The sequence below is a fragment of the Melanaphis sacchari genome, unplaced genomic scaffold, assembly GCF_002803265.2.
Source record: "Melanaphis sacchari strain LSU unplaced genomic scaffold, SCAv2.0 Contig27_pilon_pilon, whole genome shotgun sequence".
NCBI lineage: Eukaryota > Metazoa > Arthropoda > Insecta > Hemiptera > Aphididae > Melanaphis > Melanaphis sacchari.
Window position 1 is genome coordinate 3,227,177 of NW_020271152.1, and position 18,000 is coordinate 3,245,176.

General features: G+C 26.5%; 1 pseudogene; it reads right to left on the reverse strand.

Annotated features, from left to right (window-relative positions):
• Nucleotides 1-11,594: 11,594 nt before the first annotated feature.
• LOC112595530 lies at nucleotides 11,595-14,301 on the reverse strand (annotated as a pseudogene).
• Between the last annotated feature and the right edge of the window lie 3,699 nt (nucleotides 14,302-18,000).

Genomic DNA, 18,000 nt, shown 5'->3' on the forward strand with positions numbered 1-18,000 from the left:
CCGGTACGCGTTCACCGGTTGCGGCGGCCGCGACCCGTCCCTGATGCGCCGGTGCCGGGGCCACGCTGTCCGCCATCCTCCGCACGTTCGTCACGCTCAGCTTCGTCACGCTGTTCGTGTGGATTATCATGCCTTGGTTATCACGTCCGAATACGACGACATGCCCACCGTCTGGATTAGGTACGTCGAAGTCACATCATATCACCGTCAACGTGTTCGACGCGTTCGACGTTACCTGGTCACTATGTGCTTCGTTCAACGCCTGTTCCGCACCATGATGCCAAGAAGATCGGCCAATCAGCGGCCACCGTAATCGGAATTCCGGTGAGTATTATTCGTAGAACGTCTGTTACCTACTAATATATATTACACGTCTGTTATTAGTCGTTGAACGGTCGACATTTTTAACACCTTCGGGAAAGCTAAAAATGCTGTCTTTTTATTTTTAACAGATTTAACTTGGAAGTTTTATAAACAATATTCAATTTTTTATCATACATATCACATTTATCTTTAAGAGAAATGCAGTCATTACGTATAGTTTAATATTGTTTTGATATTTTATTATAAATCTAAACTGATTCCTGAGTCTGCTACATGTTATTAGTACATATAATTAGTTTGCTTATCTGTATTTTGTCGTTTGTATCAATATTATTATTCCAAATTCTTCCAACAAAATATGTGTTACACTATATACCCTATATTTCAAACATTTCATATCCAGTTGTTCAAGATATTTTCTTAATTTAGTAATTATTTATTCGGTAGAGTGTAGGCTACAAATATAATACATAATATGCGAAATGATTATATTATAAGTCAGTTAACTTATTATTTACATAATATTTAAAAATTGTCCGGAGAGAGAATAATCATTGAATTGAGTCCACAAATACTTTTGGATTTGGACTTGAATCCGATCAATATTGTTAGGGTTATTCGAGTTGAGTCCCTTTCTTCAATTGTAATAATAAATATAAGTAGTCAAAACTAAAAATATTAAATGGTATGAAATAAAGGTACTTTTACTTAAAGAATAATTTTTATCATACAGCCTTATGAAAAATAACCTAAAAATTGAAAATTTGTTTATGTCTTAAAAGAGTTAAATGTTGAAAATATTATTCAGTATATGACTGAAAATAATAATTTAAATTTCAATAAGCAAGCTTATATTATTAGTTTTGGAATATAACAAAATATTAAAATTGTTTGGAGAATAAATAATTATTTACTGGTGAATTTCAACGTTACCACTCATTTTTCGCCTCGTAAAATTTAATAGCTTAACAAGAAATTACTAATTTTCGTCATATAAGTATTATGACATTTTATCTATATGGACTCAATCCATAGATATTATGATAATAAACTGAACTCAATTCAAATACATAAAAGTAGCATGGACTCAATTCAATATCACCGGGATGAACCGTCTCTTAGCCGTCCCGTTTCCTATAAATTGATAAATACCTTTATACGTACTTAGTTATTATATGTGCACTTTATTTAAATTGCAGATGTTAAAAGTGACTTATTGAAATTTCCGAATGATTACGATGATTTGATTAGCAACATCAAGGACAATCAAAAGATAATGTGTGAGTACGATTAATTATTTAATATCAGTGTTTAAGTAAATTTACAAACTCATTATTTAAGTCATGTATATATTATAAAACCCGGCTGGCTTATTATAAATTTAACAAAATATTATTATTCAAATTTATACACTTAAAAATTTGCTTGCAAAACCGTACTTTAACAAAAATTATGTATTTGTTTCTTACTTACTAATAGGGTGTAATGAACATTTTCAACCGTTCGTCCCAGTTCTACTAAATTGCTGTTGGCTCATATGCAATAACACGTTATTTCTCACCTCAATAGTGTGCAAGTATTTATTATTAATTATAAACGATAATAGCAATGATATTAATTATTAATGCTATTTCATAACTTAGTAATTTATTTTTCAACGATAGTCATATCTCAATGATGATCTGATCCTGTCCTGCACAATTTTTAAATAGTTCAGCACTGATTTCGCTCACACATTGGAATTAAGTAATTTATTGTATACGGATTCAATCATATAGAAGACGGGTAAAACAAAACTCATTTCATCAATTAAACATCATCATAAGTTGTTTTTATAGCAATACGTAACTGAACATTAGTCATTGCATAAAAAGTTAGAGGGACACAACTTCCAACATTATAGTTCATTTTTATTGCATTTGTATACTTTCATATACCTGTAAATTCGAAATGATTAATTTTTTATAATAAAACCGGCAAAAATAACGGTGGGCCATTTTCGAAAAAAAAAAATCATTTATTTTCCTTTTTTTCTGGTCTCATAATCTTTTCGTATCATAACTAATGATAAATATGAAAATTTGGAATTGAAAATTATGAAAATCTCATTTCTGGATATAGACATTGCTTGAAACGTGTTAAAGGTAAAAAAGGTTGGGGGTTACAACTTCTAACAATGTCTAGTACTGCATGTTAAGCTATTTACTGATTGTATTATTCCTTGTAAGGGGATTATAAATATTTTTTTTTTTATAAAAAATAGTATTATTTTTTAAAAATTATATGGTATAAGATAGGTACATATCTATTCATTTTTCTTATACAATTATTAATATTATTTCTTGGAATTATACATATTTATTTGTTTTCAAATTATTTATTAAAAATTAACTCTGTATTTATTAATTATGATATAATTAAAAATCATTCATTTTTATTTTTTAACAACTTATGATATAGATTTACTTATAAGTAGATACAAATTACAAAATATACATTATTTCTTGGTTATTGGTTTTAAAATAATACTATGCTATACAAATTTGTAATAGTAGAATAATACAAAATTTTATTAAAATTTGTAAGTAACTTTAATGTAATTATATAAAAGGTAATAAATCAGAAAAAAATATATCATTTATTGAAATATCTCTATGATCTATTAATGTAAGAATATATATTTATTATTATTTTATATATATTATGTTTTAATTTCTAAGTATTTTTATAGTATATTAATTAATCTTGTCTTTATAGATAATAATTATTTACCTATCTGGCTATGTTCATAAATTAAAATAAACATTGTTTTTAATAATTCATATTATTTTCCTATATTGAAATATAAAATACAAATTGTAAAGTTGTAAAATTAATTTCTATTTGTTAACATATTTTATTTCAAAATCTATATATTAATTTTATATTTAAATAAATAGGTAACAAATAATATAAATTTGTTATTGCAATTTATAGGTTTCCCAATTCTAATTGAAGTGCTATGCACAGCTTAGACATATATTCAATCGATCGATAACAAGAGTCCAAGTCCACTATATTATTGATGATTTTTAGGCTTATAATGTTTACTCATGTCTCACAAGTTCAGTCTTCAATGCACTGTCCCAATGTCAATATACTTTGAAGCCAATTCTAATCATGCATGGTAAGTGTGATTTTATTTTTATTTTCTATTTGACATTTTTTTTTCATCTAAATTAATAATATTTCAATAATCTTTATTTATTTCATCACAATACGATATTATTCGTGGTACCTATTCATATTTCTATGCTTATTACACAACGGAACTCAACTAAATTAATATTCTAATAGGTGAGAAATGTAAACTAATATACCAATAATACGACCATTTTTTTTTTTTTTACAAAAATTAATATATATTTTTTAATTATAGTTTAAAAACCAGGTGCAAGCAAAACAATTTATTGAGTTTTGAAGTACTATAACATTATATTAATATATTATACTTATAAATATAATCTATCTATATCCGGTATAGTTTATTTACTACAATTAACGTTAGTGAATATTGTTTTTTTTAGGAAATAATGGCGCGATATCTCCTAGGATACAAAAACATAGTAAGAGATTGAAGAAGTTAATTCCAGCACGAACACACACCGTATCATTCTATGTTTTCGCTATACTGCTTGGAGCGAAATAGTCTGACACCACTTTTCGTAATTACGATCTTCATCTATAATTTTTATACGAGTAAGATTTTTTGAAATGCAATTTATTTATTCATTTATTCAATTTATTTCAATTCATTTATTTATATATATATATATATGTATATACATTTAATTTTATAAACTCTGTTTTATTAATAAAAAAATGTCTGAAGAAAACGTCAAACAAAGTAAAATGCAATTTATATTGGGTAGTTCTTTTTCTAGAAGAAGAAATTCTAATAGATAGCGTAAAAATGTCCACAGTTTAAAAAAAGATAAAAGACCTTGTACAAAGTAAATTTTTTACTTATTTAAAATTATAATAAAATAAAACATAATTATATTAAATTATACTTAAGCACGATTTATAATATTTTAATATAATTATTGGTATAATTTAATAACAATAGGTATAAATAATATTTTATTTTATTAATTTAAAACTATACTCAAAAATCTTTGCACAAATATGCTAAAGAAATTCTTGATAAAATATTTCATGTTAAATTTGACATAATACAATTAAAAAGAAATAGAGATACCGTCAATGAAATACATTTTTAGAAACTAAAGATATTTATCAGTTTCAGAATTATTTTTTGGAATGTGTATGTCAAGATAACGACGAAACAAAATCTCTCGGTATTGATTTGGAAAACATTACTCTACAGACCTAAAGTATGGGCTTTTGACATTTTGACATTCATGAATCTATACTTATATAAAAATATGCATATTAATTATTAAGAGACTGGAAGCAATACACAATGAATTTAAATATTGTTACACATAAACGCAATGCAAACTAAACAGAAGTGTCGACAATTGCATGTGTTTTGTTATGCATTTTGTAATATATTTGACATTTGAAAAGACTATACGAAAAACGAAAAACATAGATACTTATCTTACAGATGTAACGAATTGCACACAGCCACCCCTTATAGATATTTGTATTAGATACAATAACATAATGAATATAACCATGGCCAGTACACTTGGAGACATTAAGTATTAAGTAAACGTCTATATATTATTTTAATCAAAACTTTAGAAAATAATACACGATATTTACAAATAATAAGGCCTGCTTATTATCATTTTGGTGTCCATCAATTTACTTTCGGATTGTACGTATGTACCTACTTCCTAGATAATAAAATTAAAAGAAAATTTTATAAACATGTTCCAATAAGAATTTCTTATTTAGTAATTTTTGAAATATTAACGATACTACTAGTATAAAAATGGAAACTTTATATTGACTAGAATCAATGAAACATTTGTAACATGAAGATGAAACATAGCATCAGTAAGAAAATGCTTACAAAATTATAATTTAAATAGCAATATTCAGTGCTGTGCCAAAGGGGGTGCGAGAGGTGCGTATGCACCGGGTGCCATGACCATCAGGGCACCAAAACCTTTTTATAATCTAAGTAATATTACTGATAGATGAAAGTTAACCATATTAATTTATATTTTGAATGGTTTCAATATAATAATATCATCCTGATCGGCGGTGTCAATTCATTATTTTGACTGGCGATGAGAACGTTTTAAAATGTATTGTAGACAATTTTGTAAAAATAACTATTCATGTATGGATATAATTGGTTTTTATTTTCATCCCGAAATAGCGATGTCGTTGATCGTCAATAACAATAATATACTATAAATATATGTATACTGAATTATTATTGTTATTTTATACATATAATTAATAATTTAATAACAGAGTTTCGACTAGAACAAGTTGCACGATTTTATTTTGAACCCATCTATAATAATGTTCACATCATTCATTGCAGGAGTAGGTACAAAATTATTTTTTATTAGCATTTAATTGAAGATAAGTTATTTTTATGTAATCGAACAAATTTGATTCGTAAATAAATGATATCAGTTTAGTTTGATAGGTATCTTCAATTATCAATATTTTGTATTCTACGTATGCAGTTTAAATATTATATTACTAATCTATTAAGTTTGAAATGTGCAATAAAAGATAAATCTAACGAATTGCATTCCCCTATTCTCATGTTATCTCTTTATAGGTATAAGCATACATGGTAGACGAGATAATGGCACTAAAAATCGGAGTTGGTAAATTGCGTCCCGCAAAAAAGGTCATGGTTATATACTGTGTAAATTGCGGCCCGAGTATATTTTATACATACGTAAATTGCGGCCTAGATATATTTAAAATATACGTAAATTGCGGCCCGGGATATTCCGATTTCCGGTCGGCTGGTTATATTATCTTTAATATTGATTGATAAGGATATCACTTGATGCTCACTTAATACTTATATAATATTACTAGCCACCAGTGTGCATTTGATCGAAATATTTTGCACGAGTTTTTACATTGGTCTACAGTATTTACAGTATTTGGTAAATTAGTATTTGTATTTTTTTTTAATTTTATAACAATCCTTAATATAATTTACATAACAATGACAAATTATTAAGTAGGCAAATATATTAAAATATAACGGGGCCGCAATTTACATAAAAAATTTGAAACGGGACGCAATTTACAGCGACCACTAAAAATAATTTCTGACACCGAGTACTAATAGTGCTAGGCAAGGCACTGGCAATATTGTTCTTATTATTTAGCACATTCTTATTTATGTAGTACTTTTAGTTAAATATAAAATTTGCTATTTATTTCAATAAATAATATCATATAATATTTTCTATTTATTTCAATAAATAATATTACATATATACGTATTTTACTATTTATTAAAAATCAATTAATCACGTTATTATTTATATCGTTTGTGTTGGATCAAAAGCTAATAACACTATTATATATCATGAATTAATTGAGTGTATATCATATGTTTTTATAATAATATCGATAATTAATATAATATAATTAATTCAGTGTTTTTTTTCCAAAGTTAATTTAATCTACTGTATCAGTATAATTAATTAATTAATTAGGTAATTACTAAAATAATTTACTATTAACTAAAATATGGTTAGTAATTAGTATAGGCTAAGAAATCGCTCGCCATCAATGTTAATACTATCACACTTTTTTGGTTAGTCGAAACTATGAACCAAGTGATAATCATAGGCGTGCACATGGAGCGAGCAGGGGCTCGACCAGAATTTTTTTAGAGGCATAAATCATTATGAAATTTCAACCAGATACTAATACTAATAATGAATCAATACATTCGTGGCTAGATTATATGAAAGCAAATGATTACGTCATAAAATCATTTAATGGATTTTTCACAGTACTGAAATAAATTATTCAATGTAATATCAGTTACAAGTTGTTTCTGCGAATGGATAGGTATTTTCTAAATTAATAATAGTAAAATATAAATTAAGGAGTACTTTATAATATCAAGATCGATTTATTATTAATGTTTACTAAACCAAAACTAGCACCTAATATTAATATAACATGGTCATTGATGAATTCAAAATAGTATGGGAAATAGGAGAATTCATTAATAATTTTTTTATTAAATTTATTACATATAATCAAGTTTATGTAATATAATATTATGTACATTCATTTTTTGTTCATTGAACCAAATTTTTTTTTAATTTTGTGTATTGTGTTTTCTTCTTTTTATGCATAATTGTATTTATATCATTTTAATTTTAACTTCAAAAATACATGTCTAGATATTAGCACATAATGTTGTGTGCACATACAACTTGATTATATTTACACAGTTTTTAATTTACAATAAATTAAAATGCACAGGCGAAACTACAAGTAAAGCCAGTCAGGCCATGGCCTGACCTATTACTGACTAAAAATTTGTATATATTGTATATTTTAAGATTTATTTAGACATTATAAATTTGTAAATAATAAATTTATATGTATATGTAAATGTATACATTTGTACGTTTTATATAACTTACTACAATATAACAAAGTCAAAGTATATAGGTACAAATAAGGATTATAATATAATATAATAAAGTATTTTTTTTTTTAAATGCCTTACAGTATATTTATTTAAAATTGAAAACTTTATTTTTGGCATTTAAATGTTACGTACCTTCTGCGCGATTATTATACCACTCGTATTAGTCGTACCTATTAGAAATGTACGAATATAATATGGATTTAATATGATTTCTTAAATTATATTGTACACACTAAACAAAGAACATAATAATAAAATTTATTTTTAGCATTGAATATTGATTATGGAAAAATAGAATCGTGTAGTCTATACTCGAATAATTGGTTATTGACTATTGTTATTGTTATTGACATTAGTTATTATTTAATTTGAACATTTGACATTTATTTTTATATTATAGCAAGTAATAGTGAATTTTACGTAACAAGTCGCCAGTTAGTAATGTTTGTATATCAATTACCCGTAGAAAATTATTTTTGATTATACTTACTTTAATATTTTCATATTATTTATTTTATTATAAATTCATATTTTTATCATTGATCAGTGACAGCGATTGTTCATAAGATTCTTACGTTTAACATAACAAAATCATAGAGATGTAATTATTAATTAGAATATTTTTATAAATAAAGTCAAATATTCTAATTATTATTTAAAGTATAATACCATATTATTATTATACACATTAGTACATTACCAAATTATTTATTTATTATTAACCCCCGTTTGTTGCATCGCTGTCTAAAAGATCGGGCATTTATAATTTTTTTAATTACTTATTGTGAGTAATTTACATTATTTCATGTACTTTAATACCTCAATGTCCAAGTCAAGCTATCATTTAATGCTATTTAAAACAATTATCTATTGTTTATTGAATGTATGTGTTTTTAAAGTCGCAAACCTCTAAAAAAGACCGCGTATGACTAAACTCGGTATTAATTTTGTTCAATATTATTTTCGTCAATAATTTTTTTTTTAGACACAAAAAACCATCATAATTGTTTCTTGTTATCGATAGTTATAGTCTGTCAATTTTATCGCTTGTTCGTATAATTTTATTGTAAAATTCTATATTTTTGTCATTTTTATTTTATATTTGACACGTGATACAGGACAAGTATGTAGTATGTGTAAATTGTCAACATTTTTATAAAAAAAAATTCGGAGTAATTTTAAAACTACCTATAAAAAATAAAATCTTTCATTAAAAAAAAGCATATATATATATATATATATGTATTTTTTCAACATTATATTATAACCATAGACATTTTAATAATAATTTTAATAGCAAAATTATAAATGTATTAATTATTATAATTTTTTATTTATTATTAAATATTTAAATTGCAAAGAAATATTCATTATATATTATATACATATATATATATAAACATTAAATATATTATGTTAAAAAAAATGATATAAAGTTGTTGATGAAAATTTTTTTTTATATTTTTCATTTGGCCTGCCCTAGTTTCATCTATGCATTAATGTAAAAAAAAAAGTAGGAGCACTGTCCAAGTATTGGGGCGACATTAATTGTTCCAAGTTCGACCAAAAATTGAAGTCTACTCACGCCTACGGTAATAATAATAAACATTGAACAAAATACCAACAATGGGAATATAACAACTATTAAATTCATTCAATTGAGTACTATTGCTATTTATTTAATCATAATTGACGTTCGAACGTTACCATAAAAACAATAATAACTCGGAAGTTATTGCGTTTACATTATGTTTTTTTTTTTTTTTTGACTGTTAGATTTATTGCTAAATAGGCTTGAAATTAATTTAACAACACTACGAAAAAAATATTAAATGTTTATAGAGCATATTTTTTAATTTTACCATTTTTTAAAGCATATTTGGTGATAAATGATATATTTATAACACAAATTTGAAAATTTGACAATTAAAAAAAAAAATAAAAATATTTTATAATGTACGTTTATTTTGAGGATTTTCTCTAGTTGTTATTAAATAATGTTTTTTAAAACCCTAATTAGCAAACAATTTTCCCTATTGATAAATATTTAGTATAAATTATAAAACATAAAAATAATTTTTTATAAAATATTTATATTTATAAAAATTATGTGTAGAGAAAAAGAGCATATTTTTAAAACATACCTCTACTATTGTCTATTATAAGCATATGTGCATGCATATTTAGTACATTTTAAATTTATTAAATTTTGAGCCCTAATGATAACTTTAACCAAAAAAGTCATAAATTAATAAAACACTAAATTACTATTCTACACCGATCCGCCTATCAAAAGTTATGATTTTTTCTTGTAAGAGATTTTATTTGTAAATTATTGATCTCACGTGTAACGGTTAACAAGCATTCGTCTAATAATTATAAATGTTAATGTTAAGCTTTTTTGAGAAAAAAAAACGTTAAAAGTTGTTCATAAGTATAAGTATATTACTATGTATATTGTGTATATTTAATATTTATAACACAAGCCTGGATTGTTATTCCCCAAAAAAATATAACAGCATATTAAAATATTATAGAAAGATAAAGCATCCGGAAAATACCTTTAAAATCATTTGTAATACAATCTGCTAATATTGCTGTACACGCTAAATTACATGTAAGAAAATACATAACTATTTAAGGTAAAAACTAAAAAATTATAAATCGACAATTTTTCAATTTAATTTTTAATTTTTATGTATTCTTCATTTTAAATACAGGAAACATAATTAAGTAACGAAAACTCAATATTTAGTATTCAATTATTTTTTTTTCACTCACATATTTTTACATAACATAGGTTCAATATTATATAAGTACTTCATTAATCAATACAATACTTATTTAATATAATAATTACAGTATTTGATATTTTCAAACATCAAAAGATTTACTTTAAATCTCAAGTTAACATTCAAAAGTGATTATTGATTATTACTTATTAGACATAAAGACTTAAGTTAAAGAGCTCATTTTATCTAATTTATTAGTCATGGACGTCATCATTTTTTTTTTTTTTATAGCACCACGATTGACAATTAAGCTTTTTGATATAATTTGGGTTATATTTAACGGCAAATATTGAAACAGTAATCAAAAACAAAATTGCATAATCGTACCTACTATACATAATGTTCAAACAAGTTGAAGAAAAAACTGTAATCGTGCATTTTATAAATACACGAATAGCTAGTATAATACTGTCTTATTAGTATTATGTGATGTATGTACTTTTGCTATTGCCTATTGTTGAATAACTAAAATATAACAACGATAGGATAAAATCGCTGTATTATCATTATTCAAAAATATATTTTAAATTGATAATAATATTATCTTTTACTATTCAGCGTCTCAGCGATCGCCATATAATTTAGTTATCGTCTATCGACACATGTTATTATTGTTATTAATCACCTGGGCCATTTTAAATTGTACTAGGAGTAATAACAAAAGCATTGTTAAAAGTGTTAAAACCGTGACCTACTATTGATTGATTACATAGACACAAAGTATTACAAACACAGTGTGTTTAAGTTGTTTAACACATTTATTATTAGCATATTATAATTTATAATAATATATTATTTTAGGAAGCGTTTGCGAACTCGTTCAAATGACTCACGTTCTGTATTAGAGCATGAGTTCCCCACTAATGATGGAACGTTGATACTTAAAAATGTATTGGAAAAAGTAAACAATAGTAAACAAAATTTTCCATGGACGATATCCGTCGCAAATGAAAACATCGAAATTATTTGCTTACGTTTTTGAGGAGGGCCATTCAAAGGCCTACTCCTCGTCTTTCCGCCACGCTATCCGTTTGGTCGAATTTTGGATATGCCACTGGACTAATAAATAATGAGCAGTCGGTCGGACGACTAAAAAACATAATTTATTTATTTATATTATAACAAAATAATAATAAACAACGTGCGTACTAGTGCCAGGCGTGTCCGGTATAGCGACGACGGCCGAGCGTCACATTACCGGGCCGACATGGCGTGTGGATGTGGAACTGGGCGTTGAGCACGAAACACGACATGGTGACATTGGTGGTCATCGGGCAGCAGTCGAACAGCGACCGCGCGAGAACACTGAGAACACGACGACGACGTTGACGATGCGCCACGGCCGCCTCGGTGACGTATAGACACGTCTAACCAGACGGGACGGGAGTTGTACACGGCCAACGGGACGGGGAACTACTGCACGTTGCGGACGGTGGTATCGTCCCCAGGTTGATTCACACGATCAACGCGCCGTAGCTGAGCGCGACCCGGCACCGGCGCAGCGTTGGTCACCAGCACGTAACCTTGAACGCGCACATCGTGCCGTATACGATCACGGCGGTTGTGTGCGCGAACTGCTGCAAATCGTTGGGCGCGAAGTACTCAAGTACAGCCGAGGGACACGTGGAACGCGTGCAGCGCGAACGACGGGCCGGGCGCTCGCCTAGACCTGACGTTGTAACCGCCGCGGTCGGCCGGGCACAGCGGCTGGTACGGCCCAACGGTCTTGGACAGCGGCGACACGTTCACCGCCGTCGCCGACGACGATTGCACGGCGGCGGACGTCTGTGTATCTATTTACAAAGAAAATCTTAAAAGGTCACAAAATATTAGCTGTTAACGCAATGCTACGGATTAACGATGGGTTATTACTTGTTAATTATTACTTATTAGTTTACTACTTATTACTTATTAGGCACTCTTTGGTTTTTCATCCGTGATTTACGCTCTCGGTTGTTGACATGTTTTTGATGATATAAATCTGTCAAGGCGAATACCAATCGTTATAATATGATGATTTTGGATTAACGTTGGCCTTTGAGTATTATTCGATTCTATGTCCTGCGATTATTTTTTTTTTTACAAAATATTAATATGTGGAAAATCGTTAGATTAATCATTGTAATAATTGTGTTTTTATCGTACTCATAATTGAATCAAAGTAAAATTGAAAACAACAAAAAGACAGAATGATTTCAAGCTAAAATATTAAGCCTCGATAAAGTAAATTATAAATTCAAAACTACCTATTAATATTATAACAATGAAAAGAACTGTTCATTTTATTTTATTTTATGTCTATTATATAAATAACTATTGTGCGACCAATATCATGTTGTTATCATCTGATGATTTTTCTCAATAGAAAATATATCTTACTGGCCTAGTTAGATCTTAAACGCTCAATCGAATAAGAGTCAATACCAAAGGTAAATGTTGATATTAAATTATATTATGAACAGTATTATTAAATCAAAATAATATACTCTACACAATTTAATTTAGTCTTTTAAAATATGACTGCAGTTTCTAAACAATTACTTTAGTAAACGCAAAGATACACACAATTCATTACTTATCTATCATGTTGTATAATATATGCATGTTGCATGTACAATAAAAATATATGATTACATCTCCAGTTAACTTTAGCTATATTAAAATGTTTTCATCATTTTTAGATTACTTTTTTGTTAATTTTTCTGAACACTAACGTCTATGGTGAGTGGTGACTATAGGATGATTACGAGTACAGTTCTAATTAAGTCTACGAATATCGCTATTACGGTCTATGCAGAAGAGTTTGGAAATTGCACATAACATCTCCTGCGATTTAAATTGTTTTTATTCATTTTTTTTTTTTTACGATTATAGATAGAAGTTAAAACTTATAAAGTTCTAAGAAAGTTACAAATTAATTTTTAAGGCGATTTTCTTAATTTTAACGTGTCAAATTAATTTAATTGTTTTATTATTGTATTTATAGATACTGATTTATTTTGAAACGCATGATTCGATAATAATCAAGAACAAAAATAATTGTCATAAAATAATAATTATAACTTTTAATATTTTACTTATTACAGATTGGGCGATAGATAGGTAAAAAACATTTTAATGTATTCAATTAATTCATTAGTTAGTTATTACTTATTAGTAACATAATTTATAATATTTTTTAACAATATACAGGTTGATTCACCAAGCATACTCCTCTTTATTTTTTTACAATACAGCAGTTACTAAAATTTTTATTTTTACTTTAAGACCATATTATTTCTAACTTTTAGACATTTTTTGTACTGTTTAAAAAATTTCCGGTAGAGATACAAAAGTCATTATATTTTTAAATGGTAACTCCTGTCTTTCCAATCAAGCATTTTTGGTGAATAATTTTTCTAAACATTTAAACGTATCAAATTCAAAAGTTGAAACTTTGTATACCAATAATGGATAATAGATCCATAATAAATGAGTTTTGAAGATAATACAGTAGAAAGACCCAAGGATGTTCTCATTTGAAATTAATAAGTTTGAATTACCTGAGGATAATCTTAAAGTAATACAAAACATCTCAAAAATTTAAAAGTATAGTTTTTAAGTATATTTTAAGTTTAAACATTTAAAAATCAAAATTTGAATAAATGCATTAATAAATTAAAAAAAAGGGAATAAGATGCTTGATAAATCATCCTGTTTAATAAGTAAACATCTTATAAATATTTAAGCTTGGTATTAATTTTTTTTTAATGCAATAACGCATTAAAAATAACATACATTTATACAAGGACGCATACATCCGTAGTGCTGAATGGTACTTGAAGTGATGCATTTGATTATCTATAGTCTATACCACAATAAATTATATGACGTGAGTGGATACAATTAATTATTTATATAAATATTTTTTTGTACCGCATATAAATAGTTCATATCGGAATTAAGTATTCTTTATCACGATAAAATGACGAATAGGTAAGACCTAAGTAATAGTGTAGACTTCTTAATCTAGCACTCTTAAAATGAATAACATTAACATGTTGAATGCCACGGTCGGTAAATGTCATGACGTGTATCTTTATGGGTTATTACTTAATTACTTAATTTGTTTTGGAAGCACTGTTCGATTATTTTAAGTGATTATTCAATCAAATGTTGTGATTTCATTGGTATATTTACTATATTTGGATTTTTCTTAGCTATTTTTAGTGAGTACGAAATATGTTTCCCCGAAAGACGACAGCAATTACACGACGACGATGACGACAACCCTATTTCCGATAATGTACATAATATTATTTAATTATAACCTATATTATTCTTGAAGTTATTAATTTTCTGACAAAAATAATATTAATTTATTTTTATAATGTACAGTGTAACTGATTTGGATGTATAATAATAAGTGTGTGTTTATGTTCGATACTATAGTAAATTATTTTTACATATTTTTACATACTATTAATCAAACATTTATGTTAGTATCCACTTATCAATGACAAAATTATTACAACTATTGTCGATTTTTATAGTAAAACACATCATTATTCTAAGAACAGAGTTCGTGTAGCATGTTTTTCGTTACTGGTTTTGTACAAATAAATACAATTATTTTCATAATGTAAATAACATTTTATTATTTAATTTTTTTGATATGTCGTAAATAATTAGATAATACTAAGATAAATAATTATCTTTTTTTGATATAAAATGGAGAATAAACCAGGTCTATCAGGATTATGAAAATTACCTCCAATAAAAAATACGACTAACCGATCAAGAGACTTTATTATAACTGAAAACTATTCGTAATCAGCGAGGATTTCGATCTTAGTTCTAATATAGATCTGAATGAAGGTAACTCGGCTGACAAGTGACGATCATGTCAGAGAAGACAATGCTGAAGATGAAATGGTTTTTGATGAAAAAAATGACAATAATGTGAATTCTCTAGATGATCGTGTTATTGGAAAAGTAAGTTCGTTACGTTTAGTAGAAGAAAATACTAAAACTGGCACATTATCGCCGACACTAAATAAATTATTCTCCACCCGTCTCCACCCACAACACGAAATAAAACAATAAAATAATAAACAATGCGTACCCTAACTCAAAATTATATTTAGTTAGACAATTTTGTTGGCTTAATTTAAATACCACTGATTTTCATAAAATAATTGAGTTAAAAATTAAACCAGATGAAAACTAACCATTGGTTTTTTTAATTAATTAATAACCAATATATTTTTATTTTTTTGACATAGTTCGTTAGTCATTAAAGAAACAAACAATTATACAATAGATTTCTACTTAAATAAGTCTAGCCATAAATTCCGTTTATCAAAATGGATAGGTATAGACGAAAAAAAATTAAAAGTTGTTTGTCAACATGCTTTAAAAAATTACAGGCACAATACAAATGTCTAAAATGTCTAACTATTGGAAAACCGAAAAACTAATTAATTTGTTTTCGAGAAAAAATGAATAGAAGTAGGCACATTGTTGATTAAGCGAGTTTTATATTTTTATAAAAATCACGAATATGATAAAGAGGCACTCAGTCACGTACACATTTACAATTGAAAAAGTTTTGAATTTTTTCAATAAAAAAATGAAGATGTATACAAGTCTAAGAATTTAAAAAAAAAAACCTGCAAATAGCAACAGTAGGCCGTATAAGAAATAAAAAATTGATTATTTTTTCTTTTTTTTTTGTGGCTTTGTGCATTGTGCTCATAGTTTTCTGGCATCACATCTAATGGTGGATATGCAGTTTCAAAGTTCAAAACTTATTCCTTCACCTAGATATCGCAAGAAACGTAGTTTTAAAAAAAAAGACGATTTTTCGAGATCTTTTGTTGTAAAACTTCGAAAATCGTATTAATGATAACATGAAATTATGAAAAGGTAATCAATGTATCAGGATTTCTAGCCTACTTTTAACGACTACACCCCACTATTTATATTATAAACTATTTTGACTATAATATTGCAAATCTATTTGATATTTTAATTATTTAACTTATTATTGATTACTTGTGATATATTTTTATTAGTCGCTTTTTAAAAATTATTTATGTTGCTTTATTTATAAATATATGAATAAGTTAAATTACTAAAACAATTTTTTCTATATAGCACTGAATACTAATATTTAATATAACTTTACACACAATACGACATTACTTTTGATATAGTATATAAATAATTAATGATATAATATGACGCATCCATTTCATGTTCTGACCAATTTCGTGAAATGGATAGAAATTTCATCCACTTCACGAAATGGAAAATCATTTTTTATTTTTACACATCGCATAACTATTACACAATGTGAATGACTTTTCACGAAACGGACATGGACGGATATTTAGTAGTACGGAACTTGTTTTGTAATCTGTACATGCACATGACAAAACATAATATAAAACGTGTCTAATTTTTAGTAATAAAAAAAAAAAACTCTTTGTAATAAACATTGATACCTTATTGATATACTGTGCATCTTCGATAGTCGTGTGCATAGAAAAGAGATTAAATTACCATTTTATTTGTAAAGATATAGTATGAATACTTTATTAAATACTGTGAAACGTCTTCCTCGTGGCTTTTGAGATTAAATTCAATGAAATTTCTAGTAAATTGTTGAAGTGTACATAAAGATTTCTTGTTTGTATACTAATACATTTATTAGCCATTTTAACAACGTTCCTGTACAACTTTATTTTTTCGTTCAAACATTTTAACAATAATTGACAGCATCATAAAGAGAGCTTTGCGTTGAGTTCACTGTGCTGTTTTTTCATATTTTTTTCTCTCAACACCCCTTAGGCTTTAAATGAGTTTTTTTGTTTGAACTATTTTGAATGCATTGTTGAAACACCTTACTTAAAACTTAAATCTTAAAATAAGATTTTATCAGTAAAAATAGCCAATAGGTAAATACAATTTGTAAGTATTATATTTAAATACTTTCGTTATAACATGTGTCAGTGCAAAACAAAATATTTCTTTTATTTATACTTATATCTTTAGACAAAGTATCCTCAAGCTCATTTATTATTTAAATATTAAATAAATAAAGAATTACATATTTGTACATGCAATTTCTCAGTCATACCTGAATACAAATATGTATAAGTAACAGCATAAAAACAAATTATTATATTTAATACTATTTGTGAAATTTAAAGAAAAAAACTAAATTAATTTAAAATATTTATAAACATCGAGTAGGTACATTAAATTTTTACTAACTATATCAACTTT